General features: G+C 43.8%; 1 long non-coding RNA gene across 2 annotated transcripts in view; it reads left to right on the top strand.

Moving 5' to 3' along the window:
- The first annotated feature begins 1,211 nt into the window (after nt 1-1,211).
- Nucleotides 1,212-27,109, top strand: part of LOC142059426 (uncharacterized) — a 53,755-nt gene continuing 27,857 nt past the window's right edge. For both annotated transcript variants that reach the window (XR_012661340.1, XR_012661339.1), the window contains exon 1: nt 1,212-1,552. This is a non-coding gene — a long non-coding RNA (uncharacterized LOC142059426). The remainder of the gene's footprint in view (nt 1,553-27,109) is intronic.

Genomic DNA, 27,109 nt, shown 5'->3' with positions numbered 1-27,109 from the left:
ACAGGCCGCTCCAGCGCGGGTCCCTGCCGTGGGGCGCAGCCCGTCAGGAGCAGGCCGCTCCAGCGCGGGTCCCTGCCGTGGGGCGCAGCCCGTCAGGAGCCTGCTCCAGCGCGGGTCCCTTCCGTGGGGCGCAGCCCGTCAGGAGCATGCCGCTCCAGCGCGGGTCCCTGCCGTGGGGTCACAGCTCCTGCCAGGAGCCTGCTCCAGCGCGGGTCCCTGCCGTGGGGTCACAGCTCCTGCCAGGAGCCTGCTCCAGCGCGGGTCCCTGCCGTGGGGTCACAGCTCCTGCCAGGAGCCTGCTCCAGCACGGGCTCCCCACAGCGTCACACCTTCCTTCAGGGCACGTCCACAGGCTCCGGCGTGGGGCCCCCACGGGCTGCAGGTGTATCTGCCCCACCATGAACCTCCCTGGGCTGCAGGGGCACAGCCCGCCTCACCACGGTCTGCGCCCCGGCCTGCAGGGGAATGTCCGCTCTGGCGCCTGAGGCGCCTCCTCGCCCTCCTCCTTCGCTGACCCTGGAGTCTGCAGGGCTGTTCCTCTCACGCGTTCTCCCTCCTCTGTCTGGCCACTGTTGCACGGTTTGTTTTCCCCTTTCTTAAAGACGTTACCCCAGAGGCACCGCCACCATCGCTGATGGGCTCAGCCGTGGCCAGCGGCGGGTCCGTCTTGGAGCCGGCTGGCGTTGGCTCTGTCGGACATGGGGGAGGCTTCTGGCAGCTTCTCAGGGAAGCCGCCCCTGCAGCCCCCCCAACTACCAAATCTTTGGACACCAACCCAGTACATTAGAATTGGCTTGGTTGATATTAAAATCAAAGTTAAACCTGAATTTATGAGAGAAATTCACTAAATCAAGGGGAGACAATGAAATCTGCTGGGAAAGAAAGGAAACTTATGGAATAGTAATTAAACTGTGATCTTAATCTCTGGGAAAAATGTCAAAGCTATTTGGTTGTACCAAACATTTGAGTCTCTCTTTAAGGGTTCAGTGAAAAAATTGATAAAATAAAAGCAACCCTTCTAGGAAGGCATTAAGTAACGTTCACTTTGTCCATGGTCTTGTCTCTGCTGGTTTCTCCCAGTGCTAAGCTGGGAGATTGGTCCATGGCCGTGAGTTATTGACTAACTGATGGCGGGATCCCATTTCCTGTGTATCCAAAGCCAAATCCTTTTGAAATACAGCATTACACAAACAGTGCCTTCCACCCAGAGGAAAACGCCATGCTGTTCAGTAGCAGCAACGGCAAGCACTCCCTTTGGACTGAGGCATAACGCTTCACTTCCCGCTTAAATGGTTTTGCACTAAAGAGCTGGCACGTTACTCCCCACAGGTGGCTGCGTTTCAGCGGCTGGGTGACGGCAGCCTCCGTTTCTTCTTTCAGCCACAGTGAGTGCTAAACATAACATAGGGCTCCTCTATTTCCACAGGCTATTAACCTTCTAAAACATTTACCTCTGAGGCTAAACTTCGCAGTGCTTCGGCTTCAATTCCAAGAAATATCTCTATTCAGAACCAACGCACTGAGAGGGAATTAAGACCCCTTGCAACAAAGGGTAAGCATATACTGGAGCTAAGTGGGGGCTTAAACAGCTTCCTGAGCTTAGTCCTTCTCAAAAGTAACATTTTAATGTTAGCTAGTTTGAGCAAAACTTCATCTGTTTTTGAATAACGAGAGAATGGCAATAAAACACATAACCTTACTGAACTTCTGTCTGTAAAAGCATTTTAAAATATGGCACTTTATCAATAGTATTTTCATAGGATTTACAAAGCACAGCTGAAGTTCGGAAGAACTGAAAGCTGGTGTCTCCAAAACAAAAACAGTAGGTCTGCAAAGACTTATTTGCACCCTTGACATGAAAAGCCCTGGCTTTCTTCTGGGGAAGTACCTCCCTCAGACAGCTGACAACAGGGCCGCCTAAACGGTTTAAATTCCCTCACTGTCAGCTGAAGGCAATATTTGCTTAATGGGGCAGAGGAAAGGGCTGTTCTCAACAGGTGGCTGGGCTGGTGGTTTAACTGCAGGTACTTCAACAGCTTCAAGTGTGAGAACAGTCCCAAGTGAACTTGGAGGGAGCTATTGAGGAAAGGGAGGTATGTATATACGTTATAGCTGGGCTAAACGAGATGCTGTATGTGCTGGGTCTATACGGTATTGCACAAAACTTGCAGAGAAAGGTAATAGCTAAACATTCAATACCTCATTTTCATTCCCACTGTTTTCATTTAGAAAATGGGGCTGAAGATGAGATATTCTCTGCGTTTATAAAATGGCGATATTCTAAGGAAAAATGAAGGCCTGTGGAAGTGGGTGGTTAGTCAGAAAGACTTTCTACAGCAGAAAGAGAAAATAAAAGTGAAATCAGATACTAAAGGGAGGAAAGCATATCCAACAGTAATTCAGCATTCAGTCACTGGCAAAGGGAGCTTAGCAGTCCAAACAACACATTTTGAAATATTTAATCTGCAGGATCTGTGGAATTATGTATAGGAAGAGATGTCTTGGCTGTTTTCTCAAATTAAATTGATTGAGGTCTGTGCATTATATTACATGGATTTATTCTGATTACATCTGAAGCTAGCGTCTCTCTTCCCAAGGGAGATTCAGAAACTTGAGAACTTTTTTCTTTTTCTTCTTTTTTTTTTCTTTTTGCGTGTTTTTTTTTTTTTTTTTTTTAATATCATGGGTTTATCTCGGGGATACTGCAGCATTGTTCCTGCATCCATGGTAGCTCAGAAACTGGCGTGCCAATTGGCTGCTGCCTTGCACTTGAAAAGCTGCTGCAGCTCAGTGTGGCTACACGGAGGCAGCTATAATACACTCATCGCAGTGGTGTCTGAACACTGTGTAATCTCTGAAGTGCTTGAGGATGAATGGCTTATACAAATGTAGAGTATTATTATTGTATACTCTACTTAATTGGGACATACTGCATAGGGATAGCTGCTTTACTGGGTCTATCTCCGTGGAAACTGTGAGGACTGTAGCGTGTAGTAATGACTGTTGCTTAATCAGGCTAGTATTGGCATATGTTCTGCCTAAGAGGTCTGATTTAGTTTCTGCTAAATAAAGTGCTGTTTAGCCAGGTGGCAAATAGGTGCGAAATCCTGAACTGGCTTTTAAATACACAAGCCGCCCAATAAAGACGAAGCAGCGTATTCGCCTGGACCCTTGGGTAGCTCAGCCGAGGGTGGCCGAGTTCAGAGGGCAGGAGCGGTCTGTCGGCATCGCACCGAGTCGCTCGCGCTGGCGGCGCTGAGCCCACCGGCAGCGCCTCTCGCGCGGCGTTTCTGCAGCTCGTGACGGGCCGCGTGTGCGCGTTGTTTGGTCCCCGAAACAACCCAGCGTGGTGGAGCACCGTCTCCCCAGTGGAAGACATCAGAGCTTTTGGAGTGTGTGAGGAGTGCGTTGCTCTCCCCAGTAAGCTTGTCTTGCGTTTAACTTCTTCCTTGCCAGCTTCGAGCATGCTTGGGTCTGAGTAGACCTTTTCATGTGATTTTGGCAAGTCTCCTGGGACTGTGGCTCAGTGAAGCGCAGAGCAGGAGGTCTGCGGAGGTAAATGCCAGTCTGTGGAAGAACTAATTCATGTTAGTGTTGAGAAGCTCTGTGGTTTGATGGAGTTGGCATATGTAGAAATGCTACTGCTTTCTCTTCTCAGCCTTAAACCGTTCACTTAACTAGAATAAAACAGGATATGAGTCCATGCCTCTTTCCATAAGAATACTGTTGTTCTCCCACCTGACAAATCACACGTGCTTTTCACAGGAAAGAAACACAAAGTCTTTGATTTCTCTGTTAGAAAGATAATCATGCTAGTACACGGTGCAAATCATTGTTGTCTTCAAAATGGGGTATTAAAATGAAAAGCCTACAGATAGTGATGTACAGCCTTGCTGGTTAAACACCTTGGGCTATTTTATTTTACCATAGAACCAAAGAGAGTTTACTATTTCTCTTGTATGGAGAAACCCTGAAGACACTGCTAAATCATTTCTGATTTATAAAAATATATAAAGATTTGTAAAGTCACCATGAAACCAGCAGATGATCTCAAAAATTATCTAAGCATTCTTTTCAAAATTAGTGTTTGATACCAGTAGTATTGTTTGAATGAGAAATCCTTTTAAACATCCTGTGCAGTGGATCTGGTAAGTGCTGGAAGCTGTGTCTTATTATAGCTGCTTGAAATGTACATTGTAAAATCAAAATAATTCAAAGGGTATTCTGCTTCTGAGTTCACCAAGTTTCCATAAACATTCAGTGTTTCCGTGGTTTCCTCTTCACACTGTCAGCAGTCTCTGGACTCTGGGAAACTGGGTTTGCTGCTTCTCCTTAACGGAAGGATGCCGTGAAAGCTGAGGAAGCCCTATGATGCTGTAATCTTCAGTTCTAACCCAGACTGCCAAATTGTTGTTTGTCAGTGAGCTGTGATGCCTCGTGTGCTATACTTCATGTATTTCTTGAAAACTCAGCTGCTGAAATCATGTACAGAATTAATCCCATCTAACTTACACTGTCTGACAATTATGCACGTGTTTTCAACTGGTTTCCTAAGTGCTCCTTCTAAGCACAGCTGTGTAAACAGCCTGTCTGGTGGAGTTCCAGGACAAGGCGAGGGGTGTGCCTCTTTCTGGAGATGCTTTTCTCCCTTTTTCCACTAAAGAAATGGGCTTTGACTGGCACGCTTAGCCTAAACATTACCTCTTCCCTTTCTGAAACTCATTCTCTGGGTTCCTTACGTTAAACTTCCGTAAATCTTTGCCTACCTTCTATTGTCTGTCTTTAAGCAGAACAGTGCTTACCGTTTCTCTTTGCAGTTTGTTGTAAGACTAGCATACTGTTTAATAGGTCTTCGACTCCCTCTATTTCCTACCTATTTGACATCTAAGTGAAGCTGAGGCTGTGAAGGTCTGTCTCCAGTGCTCTGTACCCCACAGGTACTGGGGCTCTAACCTGCCTCCCGGGTGGACAAGGTTGCTCAGTTTGTGTGGTGCAGGGGCTCTCCGTGGAGCCAGCTGACTGCTTTTTGTGGGACCAAGACAGAGTCGGGGGGTACCTCCTCGAGGAAATCTCAGCAGAGCTCATAGGACAGGCCATAAAAGAATTTCAGACGTAAATATTCTACTCACAGTTACAGCTGTATTGCCTAGAGGAGCGCCTCCTGATTTAGGGATGAGAGAGCAAAATGTAGCCCTATTAATTTAGCTGTTCCTAGGCTGTGAGAATGCCATTTGTGAATAGTTTGGTCCTGGATAATTAAACAACAAACTTCTTGTTAAATTCTTGTAGGAATCAATTCTTAGCATGGTCTTAATTTATTTTATTTCACAGAGAGGGTGAATTAGACTCGTGATTGGTTTTACTCTCTGTAAGCCCTTTTAAGTTATAGGATTAAATGAAATTATGACCGAGACTAATGATGGACATGGATCAAGATGTCTTTTTTTCTCTGTCATGAAATAGAGTGTTATGAAAAGATTTCCTTCCGTTATTAGTTTAGGAAAGAAGAGTCAGGTTGAAAAATAGAACAGAAAATAAAGGGAAAGCTAGTCTGCAGGAGGTGGAGAGAGACCATTTCAGCTCTTCCCAACTTGCCAGAAAATACCTTTGCCTCTCTCATCATCACCTTTCATTCCCCCTGCTCCCAGCTTATGTTAAAATATTCACTGAGGCTGTTGCCCAAAACCACAGCAGCTTAACTACTGTAGTACAGGGTGAATTTGCAACAGGACCCCTGTAGTTTGCCCAGGGGGTGGGCAGAGCTGTGCACCGTTACGCAAGCGGCATAGGTAACAGTCAGGCCAAATGGTGAAGCAAAAAAAGGAAAAGCAAGGAAATCACTCATGGACATGCCTGAGAACCGACACAATAGTTTTCTCTGAAGCAATTCTGTCATGTTGTGAAAATACATAGTTGGGCCATTATAAAACTTTTTATTATTCACTCAATAGAGCGTAACAGCTCTGAAGCTTACTGCAGTGTTTATTCAATAGACCAGCTCTGTACTTTTGCTCTGTCATGTAAATAGGCATTTGAGCAAGTCTAAAAGGGCATATTTTACTCAACGGACCACAGTGGCTCCTCTGGAGCCTGTTGTACGGTGTGATGCGGTTCCAGGGTTGATGCAGGCATACCCAGCTCCGTGGTGTGCTCTAAGGATCTCCTTCTAACCACTCAGGTGCCTGCATGGGGAGGAGGTTGCTCCAAGCAGCACTGCATTGTGCCAGGCTTTTGGAAGGGAGCAGGTCGGTGGGGACTAATGCCACAGTCCAAGTTTTACTGGAGGATCCTATAGTTAAAAATCACATGAAAAAACCCACAACTTCTTCCAAATCCCCTGGTAGCCCTTGCACACGTACCTGAAAAATCTTAGTTTTCTGGTGTATGTGTGAACGTCTGGATAAGGTTTTCTGAAAAAATGCAGGCGCTTGGCTTTGTCTTGCACTGATTCTCTTCAGCATCCCCCTGCAGAGGGGGATGCACAATCCTAGTGACCCAAAAGGGAAGGTGGAGCAGCAAGCTGAAGCGTCCTGTGAAAGCCTGAGCTGCAAGGGTTTACTTCTCAAACCATAAACGCCTCTGCAGGTTGCGTGAGGGAGGAGCTCTTCTGGAAACAGCAGTCACTCAGCACTACCAGGGGTTTCACCTATGCCTGGTGTTCCCACAGAATGGCAAAACCTGAGCTTGAGTCATTTACCTCAGCCCCTGTGACAGGACAAGCATCCTGTATTAGCTGTGACAACACCTCCGCAGTTAAAAGCTGGACCAGAATCTCAGTCAGTGCATGCTAGCGATATGACTGGAAATATTTTATATTGTCATCTCTGCTCCTTCCCTTACTTTAGGGAAACAAAATTGATTTATTGTTGGATTTTTTGGTTTTCTGCCTTTATTTTTTTTTTGTTGTCTTAGTTCTTTCAAAGCTGCTGGCATTGCTGGAGCATTATCACCAGTAAGAGGGGAATTTGCACATGCAAATTTTACTCCCTTAATTAAAATCAGGAGCACTTGATTACACTGCTGAGCCCCAGAGCTGCAAATATGTAAACAAAGGTTACATGCTCAGAAAGGAAAATTGAGCCCTAAGTCATGTTTTTGTGATAGACTTTTGTTAGTTCTTAGTCTACTGTCAATGCGAAGCCCAGTGCCAAATTAAATGCCTTATTCCTAGACTCAAGTGCCTGCTGTTCCAGGAGCACGCTTTGTAGTTATTTTGTTTAGGTTTGGGATTGTTTTGTTTTCATTGTGTATTTGCTCCTCTGACTTGGAAGCCCTTTGCTTTCTGGTAGGTAGGAAGAAAGCAATTAAGAGCAGGTGTAGCTCAAAGAATGTGATGGGGCATCTGGAAGAGGTGATTAACAGGAAAAAGAAGCCATGGGTTTTATTTTGGTTTTTTTTTGTACTTGTCCTCCAGTGTGTGGCCTTAGTCCTTCAAAATCCAGCGACTGCTGTGCTTCCGCTGCCTCCGGAGGTCAGGAGGATTCTCACTGGTGGAGCTGAGAGTATGATTTAGTGAGACATTGTCTCTTGTGGTAACCACCTTTCTCAAAATGCTCGATCCTGGCCTTGCACAGCAGTCTTTAGCCCCCCTCAGCTGTGTTGGTACAACTGTCCTTGATCATTGAAATGACCTGGTCACAAGAAAAACAAAGAACCCAGCAGAGGACCCTGGAACTGTGCGCCTTCTCTAAAACAGATAATTTCAATTATCTAATTCATAGCACCGTCCCACAAATAGTGCCGGCATGACTGAGAGCCCTGGTGTGAGCCAGGGAAAGAAATGGCTGAGGAGGGATCAGTTGAGGAGCAAGAATTTCTGAGACCAGATAGACCAACGCCATGAGCATACTTGTCAGACAGACCTTCTCTGATAAAGCCAGTAGCGTTACGTTTCAGTTTTCCTAAGTTTTTCTAAGCATAAAACAGTGTAGCAGTGCAGAAGATTTGCTTTCCTTACAAACATCTTATTGAGCTGCAAGGTTGCCTTTTTCATCAGTATCTCCCAGTCCTAACAAATAAGACCAGTCTTGGAGCAGATATGGCAATTAAAAGAACACAAGATGCTTATACTGGTGTAGGGCCCACATATTCCCTAGGTGTTTCCTTAAGAAGACACGTATACGGTGCAAAGTAGGTGTGATACTCCTCCATGCTGGGTCATCACACTTGCTTTGCAAGGCAAAAGTGACTGTACATGGTATTAGTCAGAGGAGAATAAGGCTTGTTTTAGGTAAGAAGCTCTGAGATTTCCTAAGGCTATGGTGTGATGTGCCCTGTTCACATTTTTAAAAAAGATTTTTGCAGGGACTTATTTCTTCAACACTGGTCTTAATTTTAACACTTTGAGGTCTTTTCTGCTTACTCTCTGACTATGAGCTTTTGCTGGTATGGAAGATATGCAGCAGAATTCAGTACCTGCACAGACGATGCCCCAGGAACAGCAGAGGCTGATGCCAGTATGTCACGTTTTCAGTTTGTAAATTCCACTGACCCGTTCCAGTTAAGGTCCCAATTCAAGCCCGCTCTCCACACACAGCCTCTGATTGATTAGGAGTAACTAACTATCAAAGAAAATTTATAAAATAAATTGCCACAACCTTCACAGGTCTGATAAAAGCATAGCTGGTGGGACCTAAGCTCAAGGCAGATCACGCTACCCACGTGCCTGGCAGCTTACAGCCTTCGGTGAGATTTATTGCCATTAAACTAGTTTGATTAAAACTCCTAGAATCAAGCAGGTATCCCTCAACTCCACATACTGCCCTAGCATAAATAAGCAACCTGCTGTACTCTGATCTGTGACACAGACAGCGACTTCTCGTCATCGGGAAAATGGATCTCGGCATTTTGTCTTAATTTTGCACGGGACGTCGTACGCAGCCAAAGTAATACCCAGACTAGCTTATTAATGAAAGCAATGCATTTCCTAAAGATGAACCCAAATGCAAAGGGCAAGTTTCTGTTACCGGGATCAAGTCTTTTCCTTGGTCCGTTCCTGCACACATCGCATTAACATTAACGGGAGTGTCAGCCACACGCGTGTGTATCTCTCATTAACACTAATGGGCAATACGTGCACATGGATCTCTGGTTAATACTGATGGGAGTTACATATACGTGCAACGCTCATTAGCATTAATGAAGGTTCTCCTGTGGATATCTAATGATCGTTAACAGGAGTTACACACATGTGTGTTTCCCATTAACATTAGTGGCACGTGCATCTCTCATTTATATTGATGGGAAACACAGGAAGCCATATCTCCCATTAATATTAGTGGGAGTGATGCACACGCCGCAAGGAGAAAGCTATTCCTGCCCTGTCCTCAACGAGGAAAGTTTGAGCTGTTATTAATTCTGATCTAAAGCAACTTCAGTTTGTGCTGCCTTCCAGTAGATTACCTACGGTCTCCATGACCTTGGCCTCAAGGCACAGGTTTTCTTCCCATACGAAGGAACTCTTTCTGAAAAAGCCCAAATGTTCTTTTCTTTGGTACGAGACAGCATGTCACCTTGGGGGGGGTGGGGGTTCAGCAAACGTATTTCTGAATTGCTGTTATTTCAAAGGAAAGCCTGTATATGCTTTTGCAGCGTAGGGGTGGCAGACACCAGCTGCTGAGTTATTGCTCAGAGGCACACAAAATTTATCGTAAGTTCTTGTGATCGTAACTCCATATTACATCCCGCACTAATGCAGTGTTACGTTAAACTCTGACATGGCTCCTGATGAATGCGGTACAGACTAAAGGCCATGGCTTCTCTTCTGAGTAAAAAAGGTACGAATTTACTACAGTACTGAGCTTTTTATCCTTCCAGTTACAGATTGAACTTCAGCGCCCCTTTCAAAAACGTGTTCTCGTGCCTGCCAGATGGTTTCCGTGGGCTTTTCTACAGGACTGTGTTTAGACCTCCTTCTGAAGGTCTGCCGTTGCCGTTGGGTCGTGTCGCCGCAGAGCTCGGGGCTTCGCGTGGGGGGGCAGCCGCGGGCTCTGCTGCGGGACAGGACTTCCCTCCCTCTCCTCCGTGGGCGTCGCTGCTTGGGTGGGTGCTGAAGAGCCAGGAAGAGCCTGCAGCTCAGTGCCGGGGGGCCCACGGCGTCCGCGTGGCATGAGCAGACAGGGCTAAGGCAGAACGTTGGTCTGCCTGTCAGGTTACGCGTACGGAGTGAGGGGAAGGTGATTGCATAAAGCTCCAGCCTGGGAATCGAGTGATTTGCAATCAGTTCTTACCTTCATAATCCCGATGTAGGATAAATTATTCTTTTTTTTTTTTTTTTTTTTCTATTCCTTGATATATTCATCACCTTGTACACAGGAATTATAACCTGAAATAGGATCTCTAGATGCTACTGTTACGGCTTAGCTACAGTTAATACTAACACTAACAGCCACATCAGGTATATGCTATTTAAACCAGAAAGCAATATATTTAGTTTCAAAAGTGCCCTTTGGTAAGATAGTCTTATTGCTTTTCTCATTACCATACAGGATTAGAATATCCATTGTCCATGCGAATTAGTTACAAAAAAACCAATGTTTGCGAAAAACGGGTGAAAACTAAAGGATTATTTTTGGCAAACACAACTGTACTGTAGCAGGTTCCTGAAGGCTGGGGGAGGTAGATATTGCACCTTCCTGTGCCAGCGAGTCCCCTGCTGAACAAGAAGGCTTCAGCGCAGGGACCGCAGGCTGTAGCGCTGCGGCTGCTGCTCCATTTCAGGAGCCTTCTGGAGAGAGGGAGCGGGAGTGTGAGAGCAGTTGTAACTCCCCCAAGAGCTGTGCAGACAAACTGCCTCGCATGAGCCTTTTCCACCTGCCCTGGCTCTGCATTGAGCGCTCTTTTGTCGCGTGGTGGTTCCTCGTCGTTACAGTGGCGTAAGAGGTGGTGTCGCTGCTTTCTTTAGCAGCAGGTGTTTTACTGCTGGGGTCTGTATGGACCCTGTATGTAAACTACTTCAATCCGCATGAAAATCAACAACAAATTTAGATACGGCAGGCATAAATGCATAAAACTATAAGCACAAACATACAGATTCAGACATATGCTTGCATAAGGCGCACACACTTATCCACACTCACGTTCACCCATCCTGGCAAGTCTAATGCAGGAAAGGTGATTCTAGTGTTAAAGGATGACAGATGTCAGAAGACATCAAGGAAAATCACAACAATAACGTTCTGTCTGGCTACAGCAGCATTAAAGATTCTAATCTGTAACTACAGCTTTCACTTGTAATTCAGAATTCAGCTGCTAAACAAACTAAATAATTTATCAAGCACAATATGTTCTTACTCTGCAGCTTACAAAAGCTGCAGCCATACCTTTGTTTCAAAGAGTCACCAAATGGTGGAAATGTCAAGCTGTTCCTTAAAGTGCATCTTCCTCAATTCCCTTGGTAGGTAGCGCTGACTTTTTTTTTTTTTTCTTTTCCCAAGGATGTTTTATTGTTTTTTCTACTTTTCGTCAGGGTGGGGTTGCCATGGCAATAAAGTAGGATGTCTTGCTGGATTTCACCTTTCCTGTCTTGCTTCATATGGTTCTCCCTCCTCAGAGCAAAGATGGTGGACGCAATGCACGTACAGATGTCTGATTTCAGCTTTCTTTCTCGAGTGTGCTTGGCAGCTGCTCTCCTGAGATGGGCAAAGCTGTGCTTTGCGAGCAGCACTCCGCTTCACGTTCATCCTCTCGCTCTCTAATGGCCACCATCACACGTCTCCCTTGCTTTGTGAGCTCTCTTTTAAGATGGACAAAACTTTTAATGAAAGATTTGCTTCCAGTGTAAACAGAAGCTTTTGTTTAAGCATTTCAATTAACTAAATGACCAAATCAGTTCTCCTTCTCTTGAAGTTAGCTGAGGTTAAATAGTGAAATACACGACAAGAGAGGCTGGAAACATCCATCTCGCATCCCAGCAGTGTGCCCAGACCTAAGCCGGTTACTGGACTTAAAAGGCTTAGTTTAGGTTGTGATGCTGTCGTGACTGTGCCTCTAAACTGGTTCACTCCCTTCTTGTCTCTCAGTGTTTATTGCCAGCACAATTTTCCCAGTTAAACTTCTAGGATTTCTCCCGGGGGGGGGGTGGGGGGAAGGTTCAAAAATTTCATCACTCACCAGGATGAAGAGTTTTCATTTTATATCTCTCTCCCACATCTTTCAAAAATAGATTATAAATCTGTTATCTCTATGGGAATTTCACAGTGGTAGCATCTCAGAAATCCAGATGAAAAGGGATAGTAAATGCAAACTTAAGTCACAGTCCTTCGTTTTGAACCTTGCCGATCAGCTCTTCTCTCCTTGTGGAGTGCCATCACTGGAAAGAGCTGATATTTTGGGGTATGCTAATGGATAATGCATCCCATGAAAGTATCACTAATATGATCAGAATTTAAAACTCCCTATCCCAGTAGCCGTATGTCACAAAATAAATTAAAAAATACATAACGTATTTAATGCGATGTGATTTTTTTCCCTTTAGCGTTTCGATTTCTTTGCAACTCAACCATAAGTAAAGCGGGGGTGTGTTGCATGAACTCCAGCGGGTTAGCCGTGATGCCTTTCTTTGCTGCTTTTCAGTACTCTGGTTGTAATGGCCAAGCTGAGAAAACGTTTCCTATTTCCAGTTGAAGGTCTTATCCTCTGCTTTCCTTCTGCCTTACTCACTAGGGTTGCATTAAGTTTCCCTCTGATTTTACTAACGTTGCCCTGGCAGAACATCAGTGTCATTTTAAAGTATCACTATAATATTTGCTCTTCTGACTACATCGGTCTCTGACTGTTAGTCCCACTTTTTCTTTTGAACAGATACTATTAGTATAATTATAATTCATACATTATAGCACTCAAGAGACATGGGCATTGTCTCACTTTCCCATTTAGTTAATGCCTTAGAAAACTTGCAATCTGGGTAGGAGACAAAAAGCAGCACATGGATACAAGACAGGGGAAGAAGGGCGCAATGAGGCAACGTGACTTTGCATGCCAAGCAGCAGTATCAGCACTGTGCCATTATCTCTTACTTTGGGGGTATTATGATAAAAGAGAGGTTGAAGGGGAACCTCCAGAGCTGTCAGGTGGTTGTTGTGTAGCCCTTCCTTCAGGAGCTCTTTCACAGGGTGAGGCGAGGCAAGAAGCGTGAAGTTATTTGTCTTAAAATGCTGCGGTTAGCACGAGCTTGGCTTGCCTGACGGATGGGTGGTAGGAGTGGATTTTTTTAGTATAGAAGTCGCTCAGAAGATTGAACAAACTTTTCTCTGATGTGAAAAAATTTAGTGCACATTATTTTGCTGAACTGGAACTTCTGTTTCAGCCTGGTAGTAATGGCCTGCAAAGACAGGTCCACTGCTGCCATCACGACAAAGACTCCCCGTACTTTGCAAAACAGACTGTCTTTACTATTTCTGCCCCAAACTAATACTTCTGAGCACGGTATGTCACAGCTGCCGTGACAATCATGGCTGTAGGGCAAGCTGTGCTTTGGCTGCTTTTCTCCCGGTTGCCTCTCAGGGCAGAGGCCGAGCTCCCTGCCAGTCATTTAGACAGGCCCAGGCAATCCAATGCCTTTTAAACCAGACCTCAGCCCAGTTCACGAAGGCACAAGGTCCAGCTTCACCTCGTACCAGTAAGCCTTTCCTCAGAGCAGCTGTGGCGGTGCCTGATTATAGTGACCTAAAAGCAGGTTCTACACAAAAAAAAAACCACCAGTGTTGAATCTGTCACCCGAAAGGTGCAGCATGTTTGGGTCCCTTGTCCTGGAAAATAGAGCTGCGGCTGCTGACTCGATGCTATTTTAAGGATGCATCAGACCCCAGGCAGCAAGCGAGAAGAAAATCAGGATGTTTTTAAAGGTAGTTAACATTGCTTAAACATTTTTATCAGGAAGATTTCAAAGTATTTTGTGTAAGTATTATCATTATCCCCAGGTTATACATGGCGGGACTGAGATAAAGCACAGATCAGCTACCTTCTCAAATCCCTGTGAGAGCTGAGTGATGAAATGGGGAACGGGACCCCCCCACCTTGGCTTTCCATTGCACGCTGTAACTATCGCACAGCCCCACGTCATGTGCGGTTCTGGTATTTGTCATTCTGACTCAGCTGCACTCCGTGCCTTTTAATTCAGCGACAATATGTGCACTTGGGGGTTGGGAAAAAGGCCTGGTTTTTAGGCAAGCCATGTGTGCTGTTTATAGTCTAAAATGCATTTAGTGTGAAAATCTGATGGCTCTTGAAAATATCTTCCTGGACTTTTTGCTGAGCCTGCCAAGAACACTGATAATTAACAGAAGTAATTTTGGGACAGGAACAAAAAGGCTGACCATATGTTTTCGTTCTAGTCCTATACCATTTCTCTGAAAGAAAAATGGAGCTTCAACCTGCACGAAGAAGTATCAGCCCTGAAAACATGGTTCATTACTTAGCGTGTTTACACTGAATTAAAGCAGAATTTAGCTTTTATGTTCAATTGCGTTATTAGAAGCATCTAATGCTATTTGATTAACAGATTTTTATAGGCCCAGGGACACAGTTGGCTGGGCTGAGGTGCTGAAGCGTGTTACGGCACAGCGTTGCCTGCGTGTCAGCGTGTGAGCTCTAGCCGTAGCTGATTCAAATGGGAAAACCCAGGAGCCAAATATCAGCTCTGTCATGTGTTTAGTAACCACGATGCCTGTAATATCACATTACAGCAGAGGTTCAGTCAGGTACTGTTGTATTCCCCTAACTCTGTATTACACACAAAAAAATTGATAGCTGCTCACGTTGCATTATTCTGGGGGAAAATATCAACACCTGCAGCTGAGGATGATTCCTAAATGCTGATGAGAGAAAAAGAGTCTCATAGGCTTCGTTGCTGTAGAATAAAGGCCATAAAATGCAGGAATGCAACGGCAATAATGATGGACTACACAGAGTTGTTAACCATGTATGCGTGTGAACACATTTATGAAAAATACTTCATTGCAAACCTTCGGTCTTGCAGGCCAGCTAGTGAAATGTCTTTGATTTTTTAATATTTAATTTTTCAATAGTAACAACAACGGTAATGGATAACGTATGCGTATAATAGCTTCTGTGTGTTAAGATAGTAAGGTTATTTACAACTTTCACCTAAACAGCAGGTTCCTTGAAGCACCATATACATGCATAGTGTGTTTATTTGGCAGCTGTGTAACCAGGAGTGTTGTCTGGGGTATGGGAACGACTCCTCCTAAGGGGATGCTCCGTCACCCTTTAATTCACTTTCTAACCCTTCTGCTGAGACGCCCAGTCGGTCTGTCGGTCGGTAGCGGTCGCGCACGGCAGGGCCAGCGGTGGGCTGGGAAGCAGGGCGAGACCCGTGAGCTCCTCCTTCCAGCAGCTACAAACAACCGCCTGTTTAGGAGGAGAATTCCAGCTCCTTTCTGCTGGCCTGTGCTGGATGCAAATCACCGTCCTGAAAGGGGAAGCTTGTGCGAGGGCCCTGGCAAACTCTTAAGTGCATTTATTTTTAGGACACTTCAGCAGAGGGCAAGCACAGATGAATAAGACTTTGAACCCAGGAGACTGCCGCTCTTCAAACAAACAGTGAATTTCTGACCTATAAATGAAGATAGGTCATGGTGTCTTATTTCTTGAGGGTATTATACTACCCGCAGGTAGGCAAAGAGGTGGAGGAGTTGTGATATTAACACGATTCATATGCTGATGAGCCAGAGCTCTTTCATGTAAGAATGGTGTTAGGTTTTGCCTGTGCGACTGGCTGAGAACCATTTCAGTACACGTTATCCTCTTATTCTTTAGCCGTGTGATGTCTTTCATATTAACCATTGTCTTTATTTCTGTATCTGAGTAATTCCCTGAAAAGGGATACAACATTGATAATCTTGGGATTACCAATGTTGATAATTAGGGATACAATGTTGATAATTAGGGATACAATGTTGATAATTAGGGATACAATGTTGATAATTAGGGATACAATATTGATCATTAGAAATTTGCTGATATATACTTGCAAAGGCTTTAATCACCTTGCTAAACAGAATCAATAAGCAAATACCTGTTGCCTGGAAAATGGTTCAGATAAATTAAACACAGCATCTGTATGCATGTGTTACTGCAACAGTATCAAACAGACCCGGTCTGAATATCCTTGTTTTCAGAAATTTGGCGCAATGCGGATTACAACAAGCAAGAAGAAAAAAAAAACAAAACAACTCATTTCTGATTAAAGAGTACGGGGAAGGGCAGGTCGGCCATCGATTTCGATGCTCATTTTAGACACACTCCATGCAAATACAACAGTAATACAAATCTGAAGGGTTTAAATTAGTTAAGTTTAGAGCGGACCAAACCCCACAGTTCTTGCTAACCACACTGCTCAACCTGGGAGAGAGCGGGACATTGTTCCTGCTTTCGGAAACCTAGAAGCTCTCTCCCTGAAAACAGAAACCCGTTTGTAGTGTCACAACAGGCACGGAGAGGTGTCAGTGAGGGTGTAACTTCAGTCAAGCGTCTCGGAGCACGGTCAGACAAACTTGTTAGTGCAAATGCCAGTAGTTATAAAATAGGGAGGGGAAAAAAAGACATGCCGTATAGGTGAAATCTCAGCAGACAGATTCAGTTTTTTCCATGAAGCATTAGCAAGGTTTTAAAAAGCTGCAACCTGCATATTAAAAATGCCCATGTGTATAATACATGAATAAGGGCACCTTGGCTGAATACATTATGGAACAGAACTGTCATCTTTACCCCTTCACAATCATACTTTTGATTGCTTATGTGAATAGACAAGAATAGCAAGGAGCACTTATCAAAAGTTAAATTAGACAGTGAATCGATGGATTAAGACCCTATTTCTAAAAAATGAGCGTCCCTCCACCAGTTCCTTTCTTTCCACCTCTTTCTCAAATCAGGCCTTTTTTTTTTTTTTGCAGCTCTTTATTTAGACACAAAGCCTGGTAAATGATCATGTTTTATCCACAGATTGACTGGGGCTTTTTTTGTGATTCATTCACCTGCTGCTCCAGCAAAGACGTAATCCCATCTTCATTTATATACCTGGGAGACAATTCCGACAGAGGAAAGAATGTACGCTACCAAAAGGAGGCCGCTACATCTGCTGTGCTTGATATATGTGAAGCGTGGCAAAAACCTCTCTGCAGCTGTTTGTCTTTGTATTTAGGATGAGAGGATATACTAATGCACTTGCAGGGCAGGAGTGACTCACTGAATATTTCAACAAGATATGTAGATTTTATGCTGTGCTATTCAATACAATATATATATATTTATTTTGATAAGCTGTATAGTCCTGGCTCATGAGCCCGTTTCAAGAAACAGAGACATGGAATTTTTGGATCAAAGTAGTCTGAATTTTTCCCCTTAAGTATTGATTCTCTGTGTAACCATTATTTTGCAGTGCTCTCTGTGGAAAGGCTAGCAATTCAGCTTTTTAATGATCGCTCTCTCTAATGATGGAATTAAAAAAGAGTGGCAACTGTTCTGGTAGAGATGGCTCTTGTCTACGACTCTGGGTTTTAGCTCTCAAGTGAGTGGGACAATGTACAGCTCCCGGTGACAAAGCTTATGAATTGCTGCCACCAGCGAGAGCTTGCTGATAAAATGAAGTGCGTGTCTACGCTTCTATTTTATATTCCATCGAAATTAAAACCATTTTAGGCCCTGCATGCAGACCTTTGCAGATACCTGAACTGTATTTTTTCCATCTGACTCATGCCTCTGTGAGTCATTTGTAGCACTTTCATATGCAGAGAGATTTTTTTTTTTTTTTAGGCGATTTATGATGCTCCTTTGAGTACACCTGACCCCTCTTCTTTAACAGGGGCTGGGCACACAAGGAAAAGTTCCCTCTGGACAGTGCTTTACAATGACAGAAATTACAAGGGTGTTTAGAACATGGAAACCCATTTTCTGTTGTAACCACAAACAATTTCTAAGCAGGAGCAGGCTTTTGCCTGTATATACCACATTTCATCATAATTAAGGAAGCCTGTTTTGCTCCCTCCTGTGTGACCTTGACAAATCATGTAATCTTGGAAAGATTTCCTACGGCCCCGGAGCTGAACAGGGGTCCCAGGCGTCGCGCAGCGGCGGGGCGGGCTGCCTCAGCCCTTCTCAGGCCGTGCCGCGCTCCGTGCCCGAGCAGTAGCTGGCAGCGAGGACAGAGGGACAGGGATCGTTAGTAACCCTGTGCGACAACATGCTGGCAATCTGCGTTGTACCTGGGAACAGGAAAAAGTGAAAGATGCAAGATCACTAAAATGGCAAAGCTACTGCACTTGCTTGCAGAAAAAATAAAACCAGCAACGAAAGGCATTGGCAAGTGAAGGAGTGGGGGTTTATCGTTACCTCCAGCGGAGGTTTCACTGTCCTGGTGTTGTGCACCATCCTGTTACACTAATGGCAGGAAATTAAATTTCCTTTCTTCTCCTGGATGATTTGCAAGCTCCTCCTGAGTCCCACATCACCACATACTTCTTACTTGAAAACGGCTGCCAAATTGTGAAGATAAGAAAACAAAGCAATCAATTCCTGTTTAAAGTGATCAGATAATGGTTAGCAAAACCATTTTTTTTTTTTTTCTGGCTGCCTTTTCAAACCCCTACTGAGATCAGAGAGGGGGGTGTGTGAAAAAATCTCAAACCTCCAAGACACAGCCCTTTTGTGGGAAGATTGGAACGGACTTTTCAGGGCTTTCTCTTCATTTTGATAATTTTTAGGAATAGGCTTTAGAACAGACCAAAGAAAAGGATGAGACACCCTAAAAGGAAAGCATGAAACAGTATTTAAAAGAGTGTGACTTCATTCTCGCCTGGAGGCATGTCGAATTCATACCGGGAGCCCCCCCGGATATTTCACAGTGCGGTGGAAGAGGGCCTGCTTCCCTGGCAGGTCATCACCGCGTCGCGTCCTGGGATCCGGCACTCGGCACGCTGGTGGCGGCTCTACCTGCCTCGGTCTCAGTGTAGCTCCTGTAAACACAAGTCGAGGACTCCGTCTCTGGAATCCCAAATGTCCAGGCAGACTCACAAGGCGACGGGCGATTGATTTGCGCTATGGGACAGAGCTGCGGGAAAGTTATCTTGAATTCAGAAGGCTTACGGACGGCCTCCTCGCAAAACTCGAGGGTATAACACGGACGGCTGCGTGGGGTTGGCTTATCGAAGTGCTCCTTTCTGACCTCTCATGGGGCAGCAGACTCTGAAAGAGATTCATTAAAAGGGGGGAGAGAGCAGAACAGCTAATACAGAAGAGGAGATGTAAGGTACATCACAGAGGCGCATTAGGATAGATAAAACTCAGTAAAAAATACTTTGTTAGTGGGCTATGGTGAAGGCACGCTCACAGCTAGCAGAAGACGGCGTTTCTGTGTTGCGTGGGTCTTCTCAGCTGAGGAAAGACCGTGGTTGGTGTGAGTTTTGCATGGTCATTTTGAAACGTAGGCCGGCTCCTCCAGACTCGCGGGAGGCAGAGTGGCACTGGTGACCCCGAAGAGGGAAGAACTTCCCCCCCCGGCCATCTTCCTCTGGCAAGAAATTATCATCTGACCCTGGCCCACAACCTGCCAAGTCAAGTAGCAAAGGAGTATCAGAGTAAAAACCATGAGCACTTGGAGATTGGGCTGCGTTTGATGGCACAAGCCTTTCATCAACTTTAGGCCTTTGGAAGTTTGCATTGCTTGTGCAAACGGTTAGTGAATAAAAGCTGCTTACTAGTGGCTATTTTAAGCCCTGAATTTTAAGGATAGATGGATAATGGATATAATTTTACTTCTCTCCACTAAAATATTCAACCTTCTGGAGGCAGGCAAAATTTTAAGGCTTTTGGACATGCCAGCTATTTAGATCTGTTTGCATTTGAATACAGAACCTAAAAAACGAGTCTTCCGGCAGTATTAGTACCCTCCTGAAACTAAAATATTAGTTAGTAATAATAACAGATACACTCTGAGGACAGGCCGTGCAATGAGGAAAAAGAGCAAAATGCCCAACTTTTATGCTAGATTAACAGAATTTGACTTTTGGCTAGTTAAAGTAAGTCTTCAAATCCGCTGTTCTCTTCCTGGAGCTTTTCTGACCAATTGGACATTGAAATCACATTTTGAAATACGTTAAGAAAAACCATCTAGTTAGCATTAGCGTGGGAAGTGTAACCTGTGATCTTATTGTTCTTATTTTAAATCTGAATGAACAACTTCTTATTAGAGCGGAATAGAAAAATGTGTGAATCAATAAGTGGTGCTTCAGTGTTAGAATCGAGGAAGTGCGGCTGGGGATAAAAAATAGCTAGAGGCTGCCTCGCAGTTGTTACTAATCTACCTTGTGAAATCTTCACCTCTGTACTTTTTCTTTCTTCCTTTTTTTCTTCTTTCTCAGAAGTAGCCTCAGACGGTTTATTGATCTGTTTTTACCCCAGATTTTTAAGCTGTAGAAGTAGTTGTGACTCCTGGTTTGACCAGATACCATCACCTTGACAGAACTTGTGGGCTTGAATCGCAGCTACCTGCTGTGGAGAAGTCCCTAGGTTATGAAGGCCCTGCTAGGTCATTGGGTGGGAATCTCAGAAACCAAGGCTCTCTTACGCCACTTACTTGCAACACAGGAGTATACATCAGTGGCTTTATGTGAGCTTTAATAATAGTTTCTTTTTGAGCACCAGTGTTTTTAAACCAATAACACGATGAATAGAAGACAGAGGGGTTGGAGGGCAATTATTTATCAATGTGGAATAAGGAACAAGCGAAAGGGTCAGTGAACTTATTATAAGATGACGTGGCTAATCAATGCATGCTCATTCTCTGTCTGATCTGCATTACTGAGTTAAATCCTGCACCTTTGTGGGTACAGAGGGCTCCTTTGCATTGCGGGCAGCCGGTTTTGTCTACGGAGAGACAGAAGGTGGCGGATGGCCACATGGGGACACAGGGCCAGTGGGCTGTGGAAAGCTAAATTTCTTGGCTTGCTCGCGTGGTGGTACTGACCAGTAACGGAATAGAAGTAAAGAGGTGAAGAATTAATAATTCTAGAATAGAGATAAATGTAGCTACACACACAAAAAGTGACCAGGCAAGTAAATGTGCGGTCATGTCTTATCATGGCAGGCAATGAGGCTTCTCTGCCTCAGCTTCCCCGTCTGTAAGGGGAGTTGGCCCACAAAGTTTCTTGGCATCTAAAAATTTTTAAAACCGCTCTATAGGTCCTGCAAGTTCGGTTTTTTTCAGGAGACTGTTCCTAATTAGAAATGGTTCCTAGTTAGGACACTTTCCTTCATGCTCGTTTGTTTTTTGTAACATCCCATTATTTCTAATTTCTAGATGACAGTGTTCTCTCAGCCCACTCTCTTGAGTCCCTCTCCCCACACGGTGGTAGTTACCGTACCACCTTTGGTCAGTGTTACCTACGTTACATAATTCTCATAAATGCTCCTCATCAGTCAAATTGTTCTGGGGCTTAAACAGTAGCATTGCTTCCCCGCCTCGCCCCTAAGCTCACCATCTCGCCGTCTGCCATTGCCCTTTGTTTACAGCTTGTCAACCAATTTTAAATCCAAGAGACAGTGCTCATTTCCAATCCAACTGAGATTAATTTTTCAAGTATGATTTCTGGGGTATTGCGTCGAATGTCTGCTGATGCTGGACACAAGATGGAAAATTGCTCTTTGTTATAAATTTGACCCCCACTGTACTCACCCCGTGTTTCAGCACGGATGTCTAGGGTCATAATTTCACTCATTGCTGTTCATTGCTCATGTTTCTGCTGTCAGCTGCTTACTTTCCTTAAAAAAAACCCCAAAACTCTCACTTCCATTACTTTCCCAGGGATTTTAATGTGATTTACCAGATGATAATTTCCACGATTACTCTTTATTCATCTTCTAAAGTTCAGTGCCATCCAGCCATCTGGTGTCTCATTAGTTCTGCAGAAGCCCTAGCCTGCAAAAAAAAAAAAAAAAAAAATTCCTCACATGGCTAATTTTAAGTATGTGAATCCTAATGATGCAAAGGAGACTGCTCATATTTTTTGAGCCAGGCATACAGATAACTCTTGCAGGACCAGGCCATAAAATACTTTCGAAAGATTTCTTTGGATAATCGCGTAAAGTAATTAGCGTGAACCCTGCAATGTACTTCACGCAGAAGTGCTAATGGGTTATTATTAAGGTTTTCCTTAATAATTTCTTTACCAGGTTTTTATCAATCACCTAGGCATTCGATCTTTGACAAAATGAAGAGCAGTGTAAATCAGCGTTAACCTGAAGCATGATGATGGATGGATGTTTTCAGGAGATTTGGAATCAGAAGTAAAGTTTAATCACGTCTTATGTAGCTATTTTGCTTTCTCTCCCCCTCGTGGTGCTAGAGACCCACACACCAGCGTAGCCAGTTTAGCATCAGCAGGATCAATTTTTTGTTGGTCTTCCTTAAATAGCAAATATTCTCTCTCAAATTACTTCTCCTCACTAATATAGGTATACAACCCCATCTTATTTGCCTTGCATTCTGCAACTAGAATTCACTTTTTTCTGTCTAGAAAGGTGTTACTGCAAAGGAGCAGCTCTTTTCCATACCCCCTTTTTCTGACTGTATCTGAGAAACACCTTTCAATTTGTTAACGTGCCGCTCAGTAAAAACATCTACCCTACACCAATTTCAGAGTGCCATTATTAAGGTGTGAACCATTTTGTAAAAGGCAGCTTGTTATTGCTGTATATCATAAATATCCTTCAAACGCCCAGTCTTTGAACTTGTGGCTCGTCAGTCTGGCATCTCAAATCCCCGTCTGCTATTACAAAATACTGATCTTGCTCATTACCACCGTAACAATAACACCTAGTTAGGAAGAGAATACGGCTTCTCCTGGCAAACCGCAGTGCCTCGTGTTCCGTTGCTTTCTGCAGCTTAGCTTATTAAATCAGTTTGCACAGAGCCAGTTTCTCCACATGCCTCTGCAGAAGCCTGAATGTTCTTTTGTAGGCTCCTGAATTCAGACCGGGCGGCGTGGAACACGCGGGATGAACCTCGCTTGCCGCCGTTGACTTACGGAGCCTACCTCAGCTCCGAAGTGCGTTTAGCCATATATTTTGCGAAGCGATATAGGAGATTATGTATTTTTGTCTCCTTAAGTACGGATCAGGGAAACAGAGAGAAATCAGGTATGTTTTCTCAGGACTTGTGCAAGTTAAGTCTGCAAGTTAATTCCCTGGAACCCAGCGTATGTTTTAACCGCAACGCTCTTCCTGCTGAAGAGGCTTCTAAGCTAGCCCTTAACGGCTAGAAAATATTGCTCAGGAAAGGTAGAGGCAAAATCACTTACCTCTAACTGATTTGAGACAGCAGGGAGTAGTTCATGATTACTTTAGCTGCTTTTATACTATTTATTTGTTACTTGCGTTCCAGCACAAGAACTGGTACTTCACCAGCCCTGGAGAGAGGAACATCCCAAAGAACTCGCCCAGGAGAAACAGAGACCAGCCAAACTCTGGAGTTGGAGCTACGTACAAACATAAAAAAATAAAAAAATACTGCTTCCCCTAAAACCAAACCACAAAGTATCCCCAATGGGATCTTTCAAATGAAGAGAATTAAATTCCCACGTTATTCTTTTTTAATCACAGTCCAGATGAGAAATTATTAACGATAAGCAAGCCTTTGGTCTGAATACCAATATTAAATCCACTCTGCAGAGTTGCAAGTTTACATCGTTCAGTGGCTGTGAAATAAATGCTAGAACGAACAACTTCCACAAGTCAGGAAAGAATTTGCATGTAAACATCCTGACGAAAGAAGAAAGCCACTTATAGACAGCCTCTAGATTAAAAGCACCGTGAAATCATTTCAGACTTTAGCATAACAGTCCTGATGGACCAGTGTGCTCTCTGGGCTAAGAAAACATAACCTCTCCGGAAAGGAGAGACTTCAGTGGAGCCAAGTCAGTTCAGGATCATTTAATTCAAAATCTCCACGTAATTTCTTTTTATTTAAACCATTATTAAGAAATATCCTTCAGCTTATCACATGTGAAGCGTAAGCTTCCTTTGGTATTAACTTTGACACATACAGAGCACTTGGGGGATTATATTAATTTAGGTGATAGTACCTGTTAGTGAGCATCTGATTGCCCTCAGTGCAGAAGGATTTACTCTTGTTATTGATTTGTTGGCAAATATAATGGGTGGAAATCCCCTGGTATTGCTGGTAGCTGTGGCTTCGAAATTTTATTGGATTTGTGAGCAATTTTCCTCTGTGTTTAAACTTGTGATCGCTTTATAAAAAGAAGAGCCCAAGAGTAAGGTGAAAAACAAATGCTTGTTTTTATTTTGCTGAAGAGGGAAGCTGCCTTGTTTTGCTTTGTTCCTGGTTGTTGATTGCATTAGCCTGGCTTTTGTCATGGTTACTCTTGCGACAGGCGCTGAACCGAGAATGCATTGCTACAGGAGCCAGCAGGAAAGAAGCCATTACCTCTAATGGGCACAGGGTCATCGGGACAAATTTTGTCTCATGCAGAGGATAGAAATCAGAGCCATCCAACTTTTAGTTGCCACAAATAACTGGGTGGGCTGGTGTGACTTCCTCTGCGGCGCTAGTTCCCTCCTAAATAATTTTCCTCAGTCCTTTAGGCAGGAGTCAATGAAAGCCAAGAACAAGTCAGGTTGATCCCCGCAGGCTCCGGGCAGGTCCTCCCCGCTCAGACCCGCCGCGGCAGGCTGGCCGTGGGGCCGGTGGGCACGCCGAGGGCTGCCCCTCGCCTGCGGGCGGGAGGCAGCCAGGGAGCAGCTCCGGGCACCCCTGGGAGCCTGGGGCGGTGACAGCGAGCGCCTGCCCTCCCCGTCCCGTGCTGCGCCGTGGTCTGTGCTCCAGCAGTCGTTGTGTTCTTAGTCCTAGTTATCAGGTCCCCAGGAGAGGTAAATTGATTTATCTTTATCTGTTCTTTGCCAAGGCGCAATCCCTCTGCCCCTGCACGGAGAAATTTCTGGTAGAATACCATAGAAGTGTCACAAATAATGAATGCAGAATTGGGCCTCCAGGACACAAAATGTCTCCTCTTTAGCTTTTCTTTACGACCGATTCATAAAACTTGATCAGAATTAACAACAACAACAAAAAAGGGAGTTTAATTAAACCCATATTGGGAAATGTCTAAAGAAATAAAGTGTTTCATTATGTTCTCTTATTATATCCTACAATATTCATCCAATTAAGGTTAGCACTCAAGTTATTTTTAAGATGTGACATGAATAAGATAACCCAAGATATCATATGATTGCTCCAGCTGAGACACAATAGTTGAAAGTCATTTTTTCCAATAAAAATAACAGTGAACAGTGCTATTAATTCATGGTAATGATGCTACTGGGAGAAGTCTATGACTTCCACTGCTGAATAATCAACAAAAGTAAATTAGCTTTAAGCAACAGAATGTGTGTGTATGTCTATGTTGGTGAGTGTAAATGACCTTGAGAATTGAGAAAAGCAAATTAAATACAGTTTTAAGCATCGTAAGAATGTTTTTTTATAAATCATATATTTTGAAATGTAGTCCATGTGAGTTCAGGTCTCTGCAAGGCAAAATTCATTACCATTCTCGTCTTACCTATTTTAACTAAAATGCACAGATGTATACTTCTACCTGAAAGCTTTCCAAATTTCAGCTTCATCACATGAAGAAATACGGTTCCTGGCACATTTAATTTTTACTTCTAACTCAACAAAATCAGAAGCAAAACATTCCATTTAATAAATCTGTGGTTTCTTATCCTCTGTCTCTTGGTCCTCACTGGCTCTTTCAAGTGGGCTCTGTTTAAAGAGAAAGCTTTTATCTCCATTGTAGACATTTTTGAACAGCCTTTCAAGCTGCTATAAAACATTCAACTTCTTAACTTAGGAAAGTCTTTTTTAACTGCATTTATCCATTAACTTGATTTTTTTTTCTTTCTTTCCTACTCTTCCTGCCTCCCAGAAAGCATGTATTTTCCTAAAACTACCCGTTTTTTCCTTCCAGTGCATTTTTGCTATTTAATCAGGTGTGCGCAATTTGCACTTTTACCCATTCAGGCTTAACACGTTAGTTCAAACCCCTTGTCACCGTTGGAAAAAAAATATACTTTGCTGATTTTGCAGTCCACTTCTTACATTTTTTCATACATAGATACTCCACTCACCTCCCCTTGCTCAGTGCTGCTTTGCATTTTTTCAGATTGATTTCCTTACGGTCTTTTGCGTTGCTTCCACTTGCAGCCCCTCTCACCAGGCTGGTAGCTGTACAGCAGTTGTATATTTTTTTCTGTATTAACCAGTCTTAAATACATCAATTGTGTTGTTACGTGCAGAGAGGCTGCCATGTTGTGAAGCCGACTGACAGAGTGTTACAGAAAAGAAAGAAAAGAACGCTTACTTTTGACGACTTTGTATTTTTCAGTTTGGAGTGCTGCAATCTTCAGAGCTGGAAAATTGGAAGTACCTGATTAAGTTTTGATTATTTAATTTAAGAATATCCTCTAATAATGCCTCTTTCTTGATTGTTCATTTCAAGATGGTCATTTCCCTATGAAAATGTAGATCAAGGAGCATAAAACAGATCATAGAGTTATTGAAATCTTGAGTTTCATCTTGACTTGAAAGGAACCAGTACTTCTCCAGCAGTTTGTGTGCTGCAAATGTTCTGCGTAGGAACGTTTATGAACTGAGTATTTTTGTACATAACCTCACAGTGGCCGTGTTGAAATTATTATACCGGATTGGTGTACAACCGTTATAGACAGCTATTTTCAAGCAGAGTTTAGGATAGCTTAGTAGCAGAAACACGCACGTCAAGGGACGTGTGAAGTCCATAATGCTTCTACAGCTTAAAAGTGCAATCTGAATGACGATAAATGTGTAAGACATAATTAGAAGCAAATTAGAGGTGGATTAGTGTGGCCGTTCTAACAATGGTAAACTGAAATCTCCCAGGCGTGGTAGCATAAAAGATACTGATACACTACAACCTCTCGGTATGGCAGGCAGCGTTGAAAACGAAAGCATTACAGCAAGCTACTGCGTTTTGAAAGAGCTGAGGTGCCCTTTTGTTGTTTTGGAGGTAGTTTCCTCCTGTAAGGAGGAGTGTCTTACAAG

Source organism: Phalacrocorax aristotelis, chromosome 6, assembly GCF_949628215.1.
Source record: "Phalacrocorax aristotelis chromosome 6, bGulAri2.1, whole genome shotgun sequence".
Lineage (NCBI taxonomy): Eukaryota > Metazoa > Chordata > Aves > Suliformes > Phalacrocoracidae > Phalacrocorax > Phalacrocorax aristotelis.
Note: the sequence above shows the minus strand (reverse complement) of the source record. Positions and strands in the feature narration are given on the sequence as shown.